General features: G+C 38.3%; 1 protein-coding gene across 6 annotated transcripts in view; it reads right to left on the reverse strand.

The window, feature by feature from the left end:
- atp2b2 (ATPase plasma membrane Ca2+ transporting 2) overlaps positions 1–20,304 on the reverse strand; it is a 130,629-nt gene that overhangs the window by 72,801 nt on the left and 37,524 nt on the right. For 2 of the 6 annotated variants that reach the window (XM_065470836.1, XM_065470837.1), the window contains exon 1: positions 20,064–20,260. The exons of 3 other annotated variants lie outside the window; for them this stretch is intronic. The gene's annotated coding sequence lies outside the window, so the exon portion shown is untranslated. Of the gene's footprint in view, positions 1–6,453; positions 6,471–20,063; positions 20,261–20,304 lie in introns of those variants that run through there. One more of the 6 variants, XM_065470841.1, reaches the window with a different exon arrangement.

Genomic DNA, 20,304 nt, shown 5'->3' on the forward strand with positions numbered 1-20,304 from the left:
TTGTTTGCTTATGTTTTATTTTATTGTATTACATAAACCAAAAAGCAACAATTTGCATGATATGTTGACAACAGATATATACAGAATATTTTATACCTTATAATTTAAGTGACTTAATCAGTACCATCAGTGACCCAGCATGCCACATGCTGATCACATCCTGACTAGATTAATCTAGAAACTCCTCAGGATGGGAGTCAGGGCATTTGCTCTCATCTGGGCTGCTAATTATCTGTTAAAGCATCCCTGTTTTATTCAACTAGGGACCTCCTGGCTTGAAGTGCCTAGTAAAATACACATGTAACAAGAGAATCTCTTTTCACTCTAATTCCAGGATGACTTTGACTCATGCTACATACAGAAAGTCTCCAAAGACTCTATGTGGTAGCATGTACCCTTTCTAACAATCCTTTAATCCTCATAGGTGACGAGGTAAGAATTCAGCATTACAAATACTTGGGTACGTTTCATAAGTAGACTGGATGGGTGGACGAACACTGGTGCTGTTGACATAAAGGGGAGGAACGGACAATTTTCTCTGAGGAAGCCCAGATCTTTCGCTCTATGCAACAAGATGCTGGGTACCAATCTGTGGCTGCAAGTACCATCTGTGGTCTGCAGGGGAACAGCATCAGTGCCAGAGATGCCAGCAGGATCAATAAACTCATTCGCAAAGGCAGAACTACCATTGGTCAAAACCTGGAGACGGGGAGTCAGGAGGTTACTGAAGAAACTGCTCTATATCATGCACGACCCATTCCACAACATTCATCACAGACAAAAAAAGGCGGAGCTTGAACAGACACATTCAGCTTTGCTGCCATAAATGTTTTAAGAAGTTATTTTCACCTTTCATATTAACACTGTCATGGTACTGCGTCGTGTGGCCCAGTGTTTGATTTTTTATTTATCTTTTTTATTTATTTGTGTTCCAGTTTAGCTCATCTAGTTAGTTTCTAGATTGCTGTTTAGTCCTTTGTCTCTTAGTTCCTTTTGTCATCCTCCCCTATACTAAGTCTCCCTGGTGCGTCTACCTGTCATGTTTCATGTCTGTGTGGTTCTTGTTGTCAAGTTAATGTCATGTCTACATCTCCATGTTTCCTGTTTTATTTTGGAGGAGTCTACTGTGCCTTTGTCATTGTATTTAGTTTCACTTCTCCTCTCCCGTCATTATGTTCATGTCAGTCAGCTGCTTTCCCCATGTGTTCCCACTTCCCCTAATCACCTCCTGTGTTTTTAAGTCCTCTGTTTCCTGTATCTCATTGTCAGGTCGTCTGTTATTCCCACGACAGTCTTAGTCATAGTGTTTTGCAGGTTTTTCTCATAGTTTTCACTGTGTTTCAAAGTAGCCTTAGTTTACACAGTGTTCATAGTTGTTCTCGGTTCTTTCTTAAGTTTCATTGTTTTCACGCTCTTTGCTGCCATCATCCAAATAAAAGATCAGTTTTTGTTCAACCACCAACTCCTCTTTCCAGTGTCTGCATCTGGGTCCTGTTTCTCAACACAATCGGGGCACCCCGCCGTGACAAACACTGCACATTCCCTATGTGTAAAACTAAAAACAGATACACTGTGTACCTTTTGCTATACTATCTGAACATCCTATTTTTCTTACATATAAAATTTGCTGCCTTTTTGCATAACTGTTCTCACTGATCTTTTTCTCATTAGTGCTACTGATTTAAATGTATATATTGTGTATATATGCCAATTAGATGTTCTGTGTCTTGTTCTGAAGTGCAAATTTTGCTCTTCATTTTATTGTGAGTGTTTATCTGTTGTTTATGGTGGAGTAACAGAATAAATTCTATCTATCTATCTATCTATTTATTATTGATGTTTGTATTCAAAGTCAACCACTGCCTCACAGCTGCCCTTTATCACCACCCACCCACTCAGGGGGGGACCTGGAATCAAAGCACCATTTTGTATTTGGTTGAATGCTGCAATGACTATACTGTCTATCCATCATCTGTACTGCACAACATCAATACTGCAAATAATTTCTGTCTGAGGGCCCTCAGAGACACTTGGCTTATTCAGATAATATAATCACACCGAAAAGCACAGTCAGCCCCCCAAAAAACTAATAGCATGGCTGGTCAATATCTTGTCAGTCCATCCCACAAATTATGAGGCCACACAATCAAAACTTATTGAATCACAATTTTAGTCACAGTATTCTTTTTATTTAAGGCGATAAGAGTTCACCTTTTTACTAAGCAACAAATTTGTACATGTAAAAGGCCAATGGAGCAAATCTGTGCTATAAATTGTCATTAATGAGGTGCATCCATAGTGATTTCAGTGAACAAGAAGCAGCTAAAAAACATTTCCAGTGATCGCTGCTGAGACTTTAAGTGCAACCTGTAACTAAAAAATAACAGAGCTACTTTTTTACTTGTATGCTTTATAATGTCATTGAATATGCCCTGTTTGTCCCTATTTATAAGTCAGCCACAGACGGTAGGACATTATGACATTTGTCTGCACATTTGTTCCTGTTTGGAAGCAGCCATGGGAATAAACTACTAGGGATATACCTGCTTAAACTGGCCAGACTAACACAGTGAGCAAGGTGTACATTCAAGTGTGATGATAGGACTAGTCACACAATGACACAACAGTGTGCTTGGAAACAACAGGACACGACCTTGTCACAGAATGGTGTTGAGAGACCCTGCCAACATGTGAATATGCATCTGTGGGATGGAGGCACTGTGTAACTCCACAGGCTCCAGTGCTGCATGCTAATGAACTCCAGCTGTTTTTGAAGTTATAGAGTTAGACGGCAATGGCAAAGCCACTCGGACATTACGACTCAACAAATGTGTTCACCCTTTTAGTAAAGCTGATTACAGAAAGTGATTCCAACTCAGAAAAATGTTCTGTTTTTAACAACCGGCATATTAATTACATTTGTGATGGACAGTGTTTGATGGTTTCTTGATTTGGTGAACCTGAAAGACTGGATGTTCCTTTCTGTTTTTTCTCAAACTTTTTATACTGCGCCTCTACCCCTCGCCTGCCCCTCAGGTCCAATCAATGTTGGCATTACTGTGTGCGTGCCAAGGCAGACATCTGCGCCTGCAAGATCCTCCAAAACTGTCCGATGAAAGTAAACAAATGCTCTCCCAGAATGTGTGTGTGTGTGGTTGAATGAGAACAGAAACAACATCACAGGTAATTCTCTTTTGCACCAGATGGACCACCTGCAAAAGACAGGGACATGGCCACTATCACTTTTATGCTGGTACACCTGCACTGTAACAAAGATTATCATGCCCTGCAAGTTTATATTTATCAGCAAATCAGTCAGTAAGCCAAAGTAATAATCAGATGAGACAAATGGAAACAAACTAGGCTGTGCATCCTGTAGACTGTGAAACTGCAAATCTGAACTGGCAAAGCACAGACTGTTCCGGGGTTTACCAGCATACCCAATAACAATTAAGAAAAACTGATCATTAGATCAAAAGACCTGACTTGAGTATTGATCATTAGTAGGGATGCAACAATCCTACATTTGTATCAGGTATCAGAAGAGTCCTGATCCAAAAGGTTGGATCGGACATTGATGACAACTTGTCGATCTACAGTATGGGCTGATCTTTCAGTTCAGGTCTATGTTGTTATGTATTTAATTTACCAGGATCTGAGGCTTAGCTAACATAGCTGAAAGCAGGAGTAGTTTGGAGACCAACAGCTTTTCTCTGTATGTTTGAACAAGTTTTATTATTTAACTGCAAAGTGTATTAACTGTGCGTTCAAGTGATGGAAAAGCTCCAATGAGGGAGTGCTTAAGCTTCTCTTTCCAGCTCGCTTTCTGGCTCACTTTACCCCAATGCATGGTCAGAGAGGAAAAAGTAGTGTTGTTTTCACACTTATTGGGAAGATTTCATTTAACTTGCAACTATAAATGACTGCAGTATGCAGAAGGCTAATGACTTCATTTGAGCTGAAGTGAGATGAGTGCAAATAAACAAACTTTTAAAGTAATACATTTTTTCTTGCCTCTTCTTTAATTTTACTGATAAATATCAATGTAGGAAATGTTATTTTTTGGACGGGATTTTTTTGCTAGATTTTATTTTGCAAATTTAGCAATGTTTAAGTCAATCCTGATGGAAACTTACACATGAACTAATGTTTCACAGCCTCACAGTGAGAAATTGCTCTCCTGCTTTCAGCTACTAACTTTAGGGGTCGCCAAATTGGATCATCTACCTCCAACGCCCTGTCCCTCGCTTGCTCTTCTGTAACACTAGCCCTCTGCTTCTCCTTCACTATATCCATGAGTCTTCTGTGTGGTCTTCCCCTTTTCACCCTCCCATATTCAACATCATTTGTCCAATATATCCTCTATCTCTCCTCTGCACAAGTCCAAACTATCTCAGTCTTACCTCTCTAACTCCAAATCGCTCAGCCTGAATTGTCCCTGTTAAGTACTCACTTCTAATCCCGTCCATTCGGGCCACTCGAAACAAAAATATTAACATATTTAACTTTGCCACCTCCAGCTCAGCCTTCTGTCTTTTTCTCAGCGTCACCCTCTCCAAACCATGCATCATAGCAGGTCTCACTAACATCTTGTAAACCATCTCTTTTGACTCCTGTTGCTACCCTTCTGTCACAAATACAGCTTATTTATTTAACGCTGGTATCAGATTGGTACTCAAGGTATCAATATTCTATCATTGATGAAAAAAGTTGAATGGGTGCATCCCTAATCACAGAGATAAAAAGGGTTAAAACACTGTTTAATCTATCCATAATAGGATTTAAAGTACATACTGATTGGTCTGAAACTAGTTTAAAGACATTTATTAGGAATAACTTGCCAAAGAAAACTGGAAAATCAACAAGTTGCTAAAATCTAATCCAAACTAGAGCTTGATTCCAGATTGGCTTGCAGGATGAAGCACAACATGACTAATATACTGCAGAATGTCAGTGCAGCTCATTTAACAACATCTGTTTATTACGGACCACGTGAAGCTTTGTATTTCAAGCTTCATGTTGTCACATTGGTGCTGGTGATGGTGGTGTTATACTCTGCTGGTGTGCAGTTGGCTATCTTTAAATTATAGTCACATGCAAGAGTGGGAGATAAGATGAGAGGAAGGGAGAGAGAAAAAAGGAGACGGGAGACAGCCAAGGGAGGAAAGTTGAAAGATGGAGGAAGGCATAGATGAAAGGAAGAGTTTGAATGAGTGATACATAATCATGAAATAAAGAGGGGGAAGCAGAGAAAGTGCAAAGCAGAGGGTAGATAAAGGTGAGGTGTAATGCTAATACCTGAGCCGAGTAACTTCAAAGCAGCTGATGCTCTACTTTTTATGGACTGCAAACATACAGACATTTACACTATCTTTTATGCGCACAATTGATTTCCTCTTTCCTTGGAAGGGAGGTTGTGGCTGCAAAGGGAGCCATTGGTGGTCTTACGAACTGAGATGAAACTCTGATAAAAGGTATGATCATTCCTCAATGTTGTAGGCGTCTTTCTTAACTAAAGTGCTAAAGATTTGTATCTTTTGTTGATTTCTTAGCATCCTGATGACACCAATATGTTCTACTGCTACCACCCCAACCTGTTTTTCTCCATATAGTGCCACCCAATACGACAAATTTCTATGTAGTGTTCTTGCTTTCCTGTCTATTTGCACCTGACTGAAACTCCTCCTGCTGTGCTATCCTTCTGTCTAATTCCCTGCCTGTGTGCCAGTTCATCTACATATTTGTTGGCATGCCCCTCATGAGCTGACAGTGAGTAATGAGTAACATCTGATTAAACACTGAAGGAGAAAGTGCACATTTTGCAAAAATTAACAGCTTTTTATCTAAAGTGCGTAACACACTTAATGGGACTTTATGAACTTAAACACCATATGGGAACAACATTAAAATGTGGAGCCCAACAACCAGATGCTAAGAGCAGCTGACCATAATACATTATATTGTGTTTGCCGTCTAACTAACTCCTAAGAAATCGCAGAGGAACACATTATCGGTAAGACACAAAAAACGTCTTTTACATAAAACCAAACAGCCGTTATCTATAAAGCTTGTGACATGTCATGGCACAATGTGTTGTTCTTCTTTTATTCTTTGACATTTTACCCATTTAGTGTTTTCGTGTGAATGGCATTCTTGCACATTATGTGCAAAATATAGTCACAGATAGAGATTTCTAAGTACTTACGGAGTACAAATAGCACGCACAGTCCACTAATGTATTGTCATCCCACTATCTTATCACTATTTTTCAGCCGTTACGCTTCGCAAGATTTCCATTTAGGACACTTAGCTTGAGATTCACTCAAGGATACAGGTTATAATATTTTGAAATGCAGTGTGATGACATTATTGCAACCATTTTAAGGACGGATTTCAAATCTGTACAATATGTACAGTATAAAAATATATATTTAACTTTAAAATTGATCTTACCTTTAATGCTAACATTTGTGATGTATTGCATTATGTTTAGTCCTCTCTCTCCTTGGTCTCTCTTTTCTGCTCTGTGACTGTAAAGAACAAGTGCTAATGATGAAACTGTGTTCTAATAATTGCTGCTTTCTCCTTGATGTAAAGTTCCTGGTCTGACAGTGAAGTCATGTACATTCTCTGTGCCTCTCAAAATGTCCTTGAGCACAGTGAGGCAGAGCTGAGGTATGAGCTGTGCCCACTGCAACACTGCCACCAGCATAGCTGGCATACAGCCCCCCCTGCCTGTGACATAAAATAGTGCAGAAGACTTTAGTAAGAGCTGTTCTGCACCTTTGCCCGATCACAGATGTCACATCGTAATTTCAGTTTTACAAATGCTCACAAGTTTGTGCCATCACATCATGCTTTAAATTTATAAAATGTTAAAAACACTCTTTTTTTAGGTGTTCATGCAGGCGGGACAAAAATAACTACTGCAATGACAGTTTTGATGCCACTACAAATTACATAAAGGAAAAAATGAACAGCATTACTAACAAAGTCTCAAAAAATATAATACAAGCTTCTCAAATGTACCATTTATTGCATGTAGTTTGAGTGGGGTTGAATTACAATGCAAGGACTTATAAACAGTGATGTATGATAAGTTCAATAAACTCCATCACTAAAACAGCATCATATTGTATAACCTGCAAAAGACTGCCAGTTTCTGCAATTAAAAAAGGCAGTTTGTCTCATAAAACGGGGGTAAGAAAATAATAAGCAGCATAAGCAGTGGCACAATGTTCAGGGAATCCCCAAATACATGGTGCATTAGGTAGCAGCTGCTGTGGAACACATACACACACATACACACACAAACACACACACAAACACACAACCAGACAGAGAGAAAGACACATTAACTGACATTGTCTCAGAGGTGAATTGTTATATAACAACCACACAGAGATTCTTCTTTCAGCCACCATCAGTGCTCTCTAATTGGGTTGAAACCAGCTGTCACGCTAACTATGCGCAGACAGAGCCTGACGAAAAATAAATACATTTTTTCTTCACTAACCAATGCAGGAGCTCGATAACGACTGCAGATCCAACCCATGTCAAGCCAAAAAGAAGATAAAGAAAGGAAGAAAGGTATCACAGGAAGAGGAAGAGCAACAAATACCTATGTGAATATGTACTTGTTCAGTTAGTCCATGAGTACTTGGTAGTATCATTTTGGCTCTGTACACCACCGCAGCTGATTTTAAATCAAACAATCAAGATGTGATTGAAGTACAGATTTAAAGCTTTATTTTAATGGAGTCTACTATTTTCAGAGGCACAAAAGTAACACTAGAATTGACTGCCAAGCAGTTTCGTGGCCAGGTGAGGCATGATCCCTCAATATTTCATGAGACATTAAGCAGACAGAAAATCAGGAGATGATTCCAAGTATTAAACTTGCATTTTGTATTTTTTAACTGGAGATCTTGAAGCCATAATTAGGCTAAAAAAAATAAACCCTCTTAGACAGTTAAAAATTTTAGGACTGGCCAAATCAACAGTCTGGTTTATTTTTTAAAAAGAAGGATAGCACTGGCTTGCTCATTAGCTCCAAAAGGCCTGAAAGCCCACTAAAGACAGTTAAAGAGAAGATGACAGAATTATTTCTATGGTTGAGAAAAGCAACTACAAACTCTAACCAAGCCAAGAACACTTGAAGAGCTAAGTGTATCAGTGTCAAAATCTACAATTAAGAGACGCCTTCATCAGTGGAAATACAGAGAGCTGTTACGCTTGAGAACAGGGTGGCCAGAGTCGAACAGATCTGAAAGCAAAAAATAAATAAAAATCTTAGGAGAAATTAAACCAAGATGAACTGGCATCAAAATGATAGAAAGAGAGACAGCTTATGATCTCAACCATATCACATCATCTGTCAAACATGGTGGGGCCAATGCTATGGCATGGGCATGTATGGCTGCCAGTAGAACCAGGTCACTGGTCTTTGGTGATAATGTGATTACTGTTAGAATTACACGGATGACTTCTGAAGTGTATATAGCTATACTCTAGGCTATACTGTGATCTGCAAACAAGCAACTGAATGCAGCTGCACTAAAGACCTCGCAGAGCCTCTTAGGGGAGGAAACTGCATTTGGTGATTTGCTCTAGAATTCAGGCAGTCTGCAAAAGGATGACTGCAAAGAATTTTCACCCACGTATTAAAAACAAACAATCCTTACCTTGTAAATGATGCTAGTCCGACCAATTATTTTTTTTACAACTGAGAAATGTCTATAAAAATATAAGAAAAAGGGGTTGTATCACATGCATTTTCTAAATTGCTAAGTGTGCAGTTCAATCACATCTTGATTTTAAATCCACTGACCATTGCCCAAGTATTTATGGACCTAACTCTGTTTGTGGTTGTGTGCTAAGGGTAGCTGATGAGGGGCTTTTGAAGACAGTCAGTTGACCAGACAATGCAAATGGCTGCAGGGGTTGCTATGTGTCACTCCAGACTAAGATTAAGAAGCAAATAGGTGAGACCTGATGATAATATGCTATAGCTGTAAAACGACTGGGCTAAAGGACAGAGGACAAGGCAGTGAGTAATGCAAACATTTGCACCAAATAGAGAAGCTCTCATGAAAGGCATCTTTCAGATCTACAAGAAAAAGAATTCTTTTAGAAGACAACTAGTGTCTCAATCATACGTGATGCAAAGAATCCAAAGAGGTAAAGAGGAAAAGGATAGATCTGGAAAGAGGAGAGGGATCAAGGACATCTGCAACAGCTAGGGTGATAAATGGGCCACAAAAAAAACACATAAAAGGTGATAAGCAGACATTGTTGCTGGCCCCACCACCACTACAATGACCAACACATCAATGTCATACCTTCAAACTATTGATCATCGAATTGTTAGAACTCGTAGAATAAGCATATCTTGAACAAGGACGTGTATACTGAGGTCTTTTTCTCCAACCTGCACTCCCATTCTGCTTTGATTTGCTAATACTCGCTGCCTTTGTTGGTTAAGTTGTTTAGTAGTAAGACAGAGTAAGGCATATTTTGCTGAAAGACCATGAGTTTGCATCTCTGGTGTGTTGCTGTTGCGATGCCATCTCTTGCTTGCATCCTGACTTCCACCTGCTACTTTTGCTTTTCTTCTTTTGAAGCACACCCTACAATTTTGGCAGGTACAGCGATGTGACATTTTCTCTTACCATGCCCATGCTTTTGTGCTCTTCTTATACTGCCTGGACACTCTCAATCTCTCCCGTTATTTTTAAGTACAGCATTTTTTTCCATAACATTGGTACATTCTTTGAAGACTTGCAACAAATAACTTTTTTGTACTTTCATTACAGAGCTGAAGTGAATACATTTGCAGCCCAGTGCAAAAATAATTTTGCTCTAATTAGCTCTAATTCCCCTTTCATAACTAATGTGTCCTTTATAACTAGCCTGTTTAAATCTTAAGGACAACATTTTTCATTACTAGCTTTACTTATTACAGGCAATTTCAGCCAGCTGTCTCCTTTACATTACTCTCTCAACTTTTCAGTTGTTTATGTTACATGAGGCCATGAGATGCTGAAACTGAAAATTAGCAAGGGGTCAATCTCATTAGTCAGTCACATAGCCATTAGTCAATACGCACAACCTGGATAATCGTTCCTTCTGACACGTACGACCTTTCCGTGTGGAGTTTAAATGTTCTCAGCATGCTTGTGTGGGTTCTCTCTGGGTTAGGTTAACTGGTGATTGAATGTGAGCGCGAACAGTTAACTGCCTGTCTCAGTATTAGAGCTGCAATAGATAGGTGACCTGCCCAGGTTGTAGCTTGCCTTTCACGTTATGACAGTTGGGATGGATGGATCTACCGATTTAACTGTAACTAAGGGTTTCAGGTGGGAATTTAAATTTTCTTTCTTATTTATCATCAAAACAAAAACAAATCTTATTATTTTGCAAACATTACAATGCAATAGTGACAAAACATCATATATGCAATAGTTATCACTAGGTGTGTGGATTTATTTGGAATGACAGAGGGCGACGTTATCAAAATGGGCATGTAACTGGCACGGGTGGATTGCTGTGTACACTTTGCCAAGGCTTTGGCTCTGTACTGTGGCTGTCCACTGAATCGTCCTAAATCTTTGGAGCTGACCCTGCATATTTCTGGTCTGCAACGCTACTTTTATAATGTAACAGAGCTTAACAAGCTAGAAAGAATATATGGTTTCCCTATACAAGAAGCCAGGGATGCATTACTCAAAACACTGATGTGTTAATTTTTTACAGCCAGTGGGGCGGTTTGCAGCTCTGCAACATCATAAATACACTTTTATTTATTTTTCTTTCAATATTTTAATAGTTTGTGCAGCTCTAATTAGCTTGCACTTGTCATTAATAAAATGACCTGGATATAAATTTGGGCACCTACAAAACATTCCACTTCCATGTGTGTTTTTTGAAGATTGTAGCATCACACCAATTTGCACTGCTTAATAAATCTGGCTCTAGGTTTTGTTTCTTAATTAAAGCCAGTTTAAACTGCCTCATATCTGTGGTACATTGTTCAAATATTAAACAGTCTCCCTGAACATCGCCAGAAACATGTATGGCAGGCAATACCTGGCAGACTCAATTAAAACATGAGCACAAAGAACCAAGAAAATGTAATGGGGGTCAACCTTTTCACTTTTGACCTTTCTGATGGATAACAACTTTCACACCCTTTTAGCTTCAGGCTCACATCCAGCTATCATAACCTTACCTGCCTGAACCTAGTACAACCTACAAGAAGTCTCTTTTATTTTATTTCAAACTCAGGTTTACTCCTCGAGGAAAGTATCACACTAAACAAGTGAATGACACATGTGCTTCTGGGGATTTTACAAATCCATACATATTATGTCACATGGTCCAGTCCACAAGTAATATGGTGAATAGGAAAAGACACCGAGCCTGGCACTTGCTGCAGAGGGTTTCAAACCAAGAAAGAGCCTGCAAAGCATTTGAGTCACCACCATTTTCAAGGATGAATGCTCAAAGCTTAGATTTCATGAGGCAAAGACTGAATTCCAACTTGTAAGGTCTGGTTTTGGGATAAATCTCTGACATAATGATATACCTAAGGCTCTGACTACTCATATGAGCATGTGCACGGACAGTGAAATTTTATGTCGGTTCTTCACAAATGCCACTAAAGCCAAGTCTAGCGTGTAAGCAATGGTTTATAGAAAAAGTGGTTTATGTCAAATGTCAAAAGTTCATGCTGTTTCATTGCCAGAAGAGGTTACCTACAGTATATGATGATGGAAGTAGAGACGACAGCTCGAGCAATTCTTTCACATCTGTAGATGTCACAGAAAAGGAAATGTGCACAGCCACACATGAGAGTCGCACGAATGGCCCGAAGCCTTCTGGTTTCTGGCAATTTTTAGAGATGACTTTAATATAGCGCCTGAAATTAATTTGTCACTACACCAGCACTACTATATAAATACTAAATGTTAAGTATCAAAACTCAGTTTAACCCAAGTGATCTACTAGTTATCCCCCCTGTGGCTCAGAAGTCAAAGATCTCCAGTTTAATTAGAGCCAGCCAGGAAGAGAGATAAATCCCTTTGGTGTTTAGTCAGGAAGGTAGAGAAACTTGATTCTGCTATTGAAAAATACCTTTGTTGCCATCCCAAAGTCAGAATTTCAAATTACTATCTCAAAATTTCAGGCTATCATCTGAAAATTTCAAATCAGGTATCAAAATTTCAACTTCTTAACTCAGACTTCTGAGAAAATGGCTTGAAATTAAGAAAATATCTTCAAATTTTGAGTTATTAAGCCCTACTTTTGACATAATATTCCCGATTTTTTTTTCCAGTGGCAGAAACAAGCTTCCGTAAGAATTAAAAATCTGACAAATCAAACATGTGGAGGTACCCACTGCACTCTAAAAACTAAAACTGACATTTACTTAAAATTTTTGAGGCAACACTTTTACACTTAAAAATATTGAGTAGATTCGAAACCAGTCAAATCTGTTCAATATACTTGATCAATTGAATAACTAAAGCTTAAACATATTAAGTTGAAATGAATAATTGTAGTTGTTACACAAACATGAAAAAATTGAGTAAATAACACTGACATGCTTGGTCAATGTAACTGGTCAGTTAATCCAAAATTTTGTTCCATTTATTTAATATTGTAAACTGAACGTAATTAAAATTGTACTTAATATTAAAAATGGTAAATGGCCTGTATTTGTATAGTGCTTTACTTGGTCCCTATGGACCCCAAAGCGCTTTACACTACATTCAGTCATCCTGAATGTGTGAGTGAAGTGATTCACACACTGGTGATGGCAAGCTACACTGCAGCTACAGCTGCTCTGGGGCGCAGTGACAGAGGCGAGGCTGCCAGACACTGGCGCCACTGGGCCCTCTGAGCACCACCAGTAGGCAACCAGTAGGCGACCGAGACTGTCGGTGCCGGGGCTCGAACCGGCAACCTTCCGATTGACGAACTGCCAACTCTTGAGCCACGATCGCCCCCTAACATTCAAATATGAATGTTATTGTATTTCACTGGTAGTCTAAATCTAAAAAACCAAACTAACTAATATGTAGTTGTGTTTTTCATAATACATGTATGAAAAATGACCACATGTTAAACATTTTTCCAAATGAAAATTTTCATTTTCATAAACATGGCAATAACTCGAAATAAACAAGCACTAAACATACTGAATTTTTTTCTCTGAGATAAATGTAAATGAACCTTAATTTAATTAATTTACCTTTATTTAACACAAAAATATAAGTTAACATTTTAGACATTTATTTCAACTTATCAAACTCAGATAATTACTATAAGGATATTCATAGATTTTATCAGGCTCATCTATCTTATATTTATAGTGATATTTACTAAGCCTCTGAATTACTTTTTAGAGTGTGTGGTGACCCTTGTAAATAAGGGAGCAGCCAAAAGTAGCTTTAGAATATTAACATTGCTGTAAACACTGGGTGTCACATTTAACTTTAACAAGTCCAACATGGGAAGCCTGCATAGGATTAAAAGGATCACAGACTACTAGACCTCGTTCATCATCATCTAAGCCATACACAAAAAAAGCAAAGTGTTGTGTGTTGTGGAAGCACAACATCTAATGCGAGCACTCGTCAGCATCTAATCCAAACACACGCTGTAGCCTGTCACCATTTGGACTTAACGTTGCAAGATTTAAACGTCTAAAAAAAAATCAGTGCGGTACAACTGATGATCACATACAGGTCAGAAAACAAGCAAATAAAGCTGTTAATCCTCCAGCTGAAAGCTAATTAGCGCCAGCTGTGTCATCCATTTATTCATTTTATACAAGCCTGGTCTGTTTTAAATACTGGTCACAAACAAACTTCTGGCTAGAATTGCTTATACCTATCAGATGACATATGCACACTTATGCACATATTTTGTGTGTGTGTGTGTGTGTGTGTGTGTGTGTGTAGGTGTGTGTGTGTGTTTAGTCATTTCAGGTAGACAATCATGAAAACAAAATGAAATTCTTGTGTGACATCAAATCAGTTCACAGGTATTATGTTTTTATGTCTACTTCTAAATATCAGAATATAACTATTCTACTTTTTTCTTGCCTTGTTCCCCACTTGGATTTAAATAAACCATCCCATCTGTCTGCCTGTTCTCTCTTTAAACTTCTCCTTTGTCGGCTCACCTCCTTGTGCCTGCGTGCTTCTCTGCCCACCAGTGGTTCATTATATAATGCTGGAATCTTCCTGGAGACGGACTAGAGTCTGTTAGGATCTTACATTAGGCGGAGTTTGACAAATGCATGTGACAAATTGGTTCTGTAACCAATCTCCCTGATGAGACCATGCACATCTACAAAACAGCTAAAATGTCTCAGTGTGGTGATATGTTTGTGTCACTGTCTGTGTCTGGTGTAGAAATCATCTGTTCAGGCAAAAGAATAAAAGGAATCATACCGATGTTCCAGGTTTCACTGAGAAATGGTCCAAAAATAGAGAGAGAGACAACGTTGAATTCAGCTGTCTACGGGAAGATAAGAAGGAACTGAAATGGTGTAATACTGGCTGCAGTATGCATGCAGTAGAGCACATCTATCTAACTGTTAATAGAACAAAAGAGCGGGCTTACAAAAGCTTTACTGGTAGCCATTTTAGTCCACCAGAACCCATTTATCGCCTGAATTAGCACCAGCGGCAGTCTGTTCAGTTTCAGATGTTTCAAACTAGAACTGAATAAGCACATTATAATGTGACACATAGTTTTCTTATCTTGATTAAGTATCAAGATTAGATGCAATCTGAAGACTGAAAGGCAGAATTTGTTTTTCCCCTGTGGAAATTGGATGTACTGATAATTTGGACATATTAGCCATATATACATTCATTCATGTATATTTACCTATAGTTATAGTCTATTAAGCAAAATCATAGACCTCATACTTCTTATGTATATGCATATGCTGTATGTGCATTCTGACACATGGACACAAACATGCCTGCACATACACACACACACACATGTGTGTATTTATATCCTTGTGGGGACATCTCATTGACACAATGCTTTCCCTAGCCCCTTACCCTAACCCTAACCATCAAAAATGAATGCCTAACCCTGACCCTTACCCTAAACCTAACCATAACCTAATTGTAACCCTGACACTAAAACCACATTTTGAGGCTCAAAAATGCCTTCAAACTCGTGGGGACCGGGATTTTGGTCCCCACAAGGGCTGTTTGTCCCCACAAGTATAGTAAACTACCAATTTTTGGTCCCCATGAAGATGTTAATACCCGTCCACACACACACACACACACACACACACACACACACACACACACACACACACACACACACGTTATATTAACTTCCTACTGCAAGGTCACTGCTAGACGAAAAGAGAAAAGGCTGCTGTGGCCCTCTCCTTGCTCCAGATGAGGCTGTAAAAATCATGAGGGAGTTATTGGGCTATTTAAATTCAAAACATGGAAGCGAACTGTGATGTAGGAGAGTAGACAAGAGAAGAGGAGAGAAGAGAAGCACTACAGTTTCCTTTGAAGTTTGCCTGTAAATACAATTTTTTCAAGTCATTCAAACAAAATATGATATTTTTTTATTATTATTAGAATTTTTTAAAACAAGTTATTAAATGTTGAAACTGAAAATTTGTAACTAATTTAACTTTAACAGTAGTTAGCCTATGTAACTTTATGGATCGACATTTCTACATTTGACAGCATTACATTTAATTTTATCTAATAATACTAATAATCTAAAACATAATTTAATTTATCATACTTTAAATTATAGGTACTTATACAACCATAACTCTGAGATCCTGAGTACCACCTCTTGTTGGCTGTTACTAAAGTGATAAACATCAACTTAAGCTAGCTTGTTCAGAGCCCGCCGCTATAAAAACGACATGATTCATAGACGACAGAAAATGTTGATGTTAAAATAACATTCTGATTTGCAATATCTTAGAAATGACTGACTGGTCTAAATAATAGAGTTGCTGATTAAAAACTATGGTGTGGATTAGATTAGATTTTTTTAATTGATTTTTTAGACTTTCTGTCAGGGACAATGTATGAAAAAACATTAATCTAAGTAGAAAGATGCACTTTACCACATTTAGTTTCCATCTGCAGTTAAATAAATAGAAATACACATAAAAACATATCATCAATAAACAAATTCAACACGTTCTATGCGATAATCCAAAGATCCTAGTTATAATTACAAATATTCATTACCTTCTCACAGAAATATCAAATACATCTAAAAAAAAAATAGAAAAAGCATCCATTTATCGTGCTGCAATGATCATTCATGATGAATGAAGTTGGTCTTTTTAACCAGTAGTAGTAACCAGTAAAGCAATAGCCAAGACCTTATAAAAAGCTTGCTAACACTACATGTATGTGTTAGTGTTAGCAAGTGTGGCATCAAATGTTTCATCAAGCATGAGCTGCTGATGATATGATATTTTATTGGGTTTATCACGTCACTATTCCTTTCTCCTCATAATGATTCTTAGCAGCGAAGAAAGCAAAGTAGATGAAAAAATACTATCAGAAGCAATGCAAACAATTTCACTTCAAGAGAATACCACATCCAACAAATGTCACGTGCTACACTGCAGTATTGGCACAAGCTCCTAGATGCAAGATCTGAACGTTTCAGCCTTTGCTGTCCCATTATCAAACAGCAATGCGTGCTTCTAGTCCTCAACACACGGCTATCTATATCTCATTTCAACTTTAATTTATGGAATCAACAATTTATGGAATCAATTCAGATTATACACTTACACAAAGGAAAGCCGAGAAAATAACATCAACTACTAGCTCGCAGCTCACCATGTCAAACACGTCCTGAATCACCAGGACACTATAAAAAGTGATTTCAAACAATCAGCAGGCAAGACACCAAAAATATAATCACTTACAAGACAGGAATAGACATGGAGGAAAAATTATTAGTCATTGTGTCAAACACCTATGTACAAACCCACTTTGTGCTGTCAGATTTTCACACAGTAGGCGAAACTAAAAGTATTTTCACCTGAGAAGAATTTGGAAAGAAAAAACACTGGACTCTCTAATGTGTCACTACACTCAAAGCAAGTGGGTGTCAGTGTCAAGTGGCTGTCTTCAATTGCTTCACACCCAGGCTTTCAACCCATCTTATGAACACTTGTTATCAGAGGTGCATTTTTTTCACACTGTCTCACCAGCTAAAATATTTTTCTTTCAAAAATTTGAAAGATTTCATGACTGGAGAAAACAAAAACCATCAACAACAAAAGTGCTCAAACTTTTATTCCATCACCTGCAGCACTTCTACCTGCGAGGCTCTTTTTAAAGTGATTGATAAATAAAGTTGGCATGGATATGGTACCTGATTTGAATTTGTCCTTAACAGAATACCTTTTCTATTTAAGGAGCTCAGCTTAATATATACAATATATAATATACTTAATATACTCAATGTTTATAAACTGCACATAAAGCACAATAAATCATTGGTCCATGGAAATTACATTAAATCACACGTAGTGATTTTAAGTCAAGTTTTTCTTTGGTTTCATTTTGTTTTTTTAAATTACAGATCTTAAACTTCCACTAACTTGTACAATCCACACACAACTGTATATCAATACTCACTAAAATGATGGTCACCTCATTGGATTGCAATGTTCCTTCTTTCATTCAGCTTCATCTTACCTTTCCACCTTTTATTCTTGTTCCTGCCTTCGTTGCTGCATTTACACCAGACATGATATTGTTTGGCTGAAGTAGGAGTAAGAATTGAATTTAAACTGGCTCAATGGCAGCCTTGTCCTTTTCAGCCAAATCCTATATTTATACGTCTCAGTCTCCTCTTTTTCTTCTTTCCTCTAATCAGGTTTTTAAAATAGCTTCACTGACAGAAATGCTTACAAAAGAAAAATAAGCAATGAAGTTGCTATATGTTATCTATCAATTCCTGTCATTTAAGGCAAGAAGAATTAATCACATTACATTACATTACAGATTAGTTCTTTCTTAAGGTAAAATAGGGTTAAGGGTTAGCCTTGCTTACCATTTTTATTTGTCTTTAAGCTGTAAGATCCTAAGACGTGATGATGACACAGCAAAAATAATGAGGTGCATGCACCACTCTCGGCTACAGAAGTGTATAAGAAAGCAGAGCAACATATGGATTGTATCTGTAGGTGATATGCATTGACTGTAATTAGTTATCCTTCCTAGTGATAAATAAATCATACAATGACAAAATAATTTATATTTACAGACAGGCAAGAAACTAAATGACAAAAAGTCTTGCCACGTGCAGTCTAAACTCATCCAGTGTGCCTTGGAAATGATTGTCCAGCTCTCTGAAAATCTTTTGGAAGGATGGTACTCTTTTTTTCAACAAGGGTGGAGAGCACATTCTGTGTGCATTTATGATATGACTGTGAAGGTCATAAATGGGAATCGTATCACAATACTCATACTCATAATTCAGTGAACCTCCATAGATGCAGGGAGGGACAATCATCCAGGAAAGACCACCACTATTAGTGTATAAATATTTCTTCACAGGTTAAAGGTCATTTACACAAAAAATGTATTAATTTATAGGGACTCTTCCATCCTGGGGAACAAGTGGCTATGGAAATTGCTATTTGGGCTTTTTTGCAAGTTACAAACTTGGTTAAAGTAATTATATTGAATTCACAAGGTTTACTCTAAACAGATACACAATTTGGCACAATATTTTTAAATTCTCATGAATATGTTACTTTTTTCTTCTTTTTGCCTCCAAATTCTTCCATTTTTAATTTTTATGCACACATGTTTGCACTATTATTATCTATGTCTTATTATCTGAACGTAACGAGCAAGCAAAACATGAAGAGGGAAAAAAGCAAGAACACGGCAATAAAATGGGGACACTTTGCTTTTGAGTTGCCTGGCTGTCTTGGTGCAGTGGAGCTGATGGTTGAGGTCACGCAGTCATCGCAGCCCCAATAGAGGCACGATCAATTTCCTATGACAGCCTATCTTAGAGTACAGCTGAATGATTGGACGGCAGACTTGCTGACTGACTGTATGAATGAATGCATGAATAACTTGGTGGCTATGCAAATGGCTGACTTTTTTTCTTTTTTTTACAACTGTCACACTGACTGCACGTGAACCAAAGTGTCTGATTCTGGTTAGCCAACCAGATGAAAAGCTATTGACCCTGTCAGTCAGTTGCAGAGAAGATCAGTCCAGTCAGTTGATCAGACAAGCAAAAATCCAATCAACTAACCAGCCAATGCAATTACCAATTCACTGATCACTGATTGGAATGTGCCACAGAGCCAGCCAGCAAGACAAGAAAAACTGACAGCCAACAGAGTAAGGAGGAGAAGTGATAATGTTCCCAATTAATTCAGTGGCCATGCCAAATAGTCAGTTGGCTAATGCAGTAATGACAGCAAACACATGATCAGCTACAGCAGTGAAACCTGCTGCCATGCCAGAACCAGTCAGTAAGTATGACAGAGAAGAGAAACTGCAGAGTTTATTCTGCCAACAGATGGCCTGAGAGAGAGAAGAGGTGTGCAATAAAACATCTTTATCTACAGAAACTGCAGACAAGGGCATTTGATTTCACCTGAAAGTCAAAGACCAACACACAGCATTGACCGGCAGAACTTGTACAACATATCTGCATATTTAAAAAATGTCACCGCTGCATATATTATGCACGTGTTGATGGATCGTGCAGACAGCTCTAACAGATCTCCTCATCTCTCCTCTCCCTCTCTCACAGACCACCTGCTCCTAGACCATTTTGGATAACAGTACAGGGTTACATTATTATCTTTGTCCTGCATACTCACAAACCAGAGACACACATGGAACAATGTGTCCAATTCAGTGTCTTCACATGCAGCTGATTTATTTAACAGAATCAAAAGCAAATGATCGAACCAGCAAACACACACAAAAATACCCGAAACAAGAGTGCTGATTAATTTACATTATTATACATGAGCAACGCATACTTACATGGCAGAAAGGTTAACAGCACCGTCACCATGACGTGAAAACCATCCCACCTAAAAACGATACTGCAACGGCACATGCAGCAGGGGACTAGGCACAACAACGACGTGCGATATGTGTGTGTGCATGTGTGTGTGAGTGAGTGTAGGTGTGCATGTGTGTGTGGAGACTCGCTAAGCTGCACTCTCACTGCTACTGCCTCAGCTGGGGCTGTCTCAATGCACAGCCTGTACCATGTCGGCAG

This window comes from Pelmatolapia mariae, linkage group LG5 (genome assembly GCF_036321145.2).
Source record: "Pelmatolapia mariae isolate MD_Pm_ZW linkage group LG5, Pm_UMD_F_2, whole genome shotgun sequence".
Classification (NCBI taxonomy): Eukaryota; Metazoa; Chordata; class Actinopteri; order Cichliformes; family Cichlidae; genus Pelmatolapia; species Pelmatolapia mariae.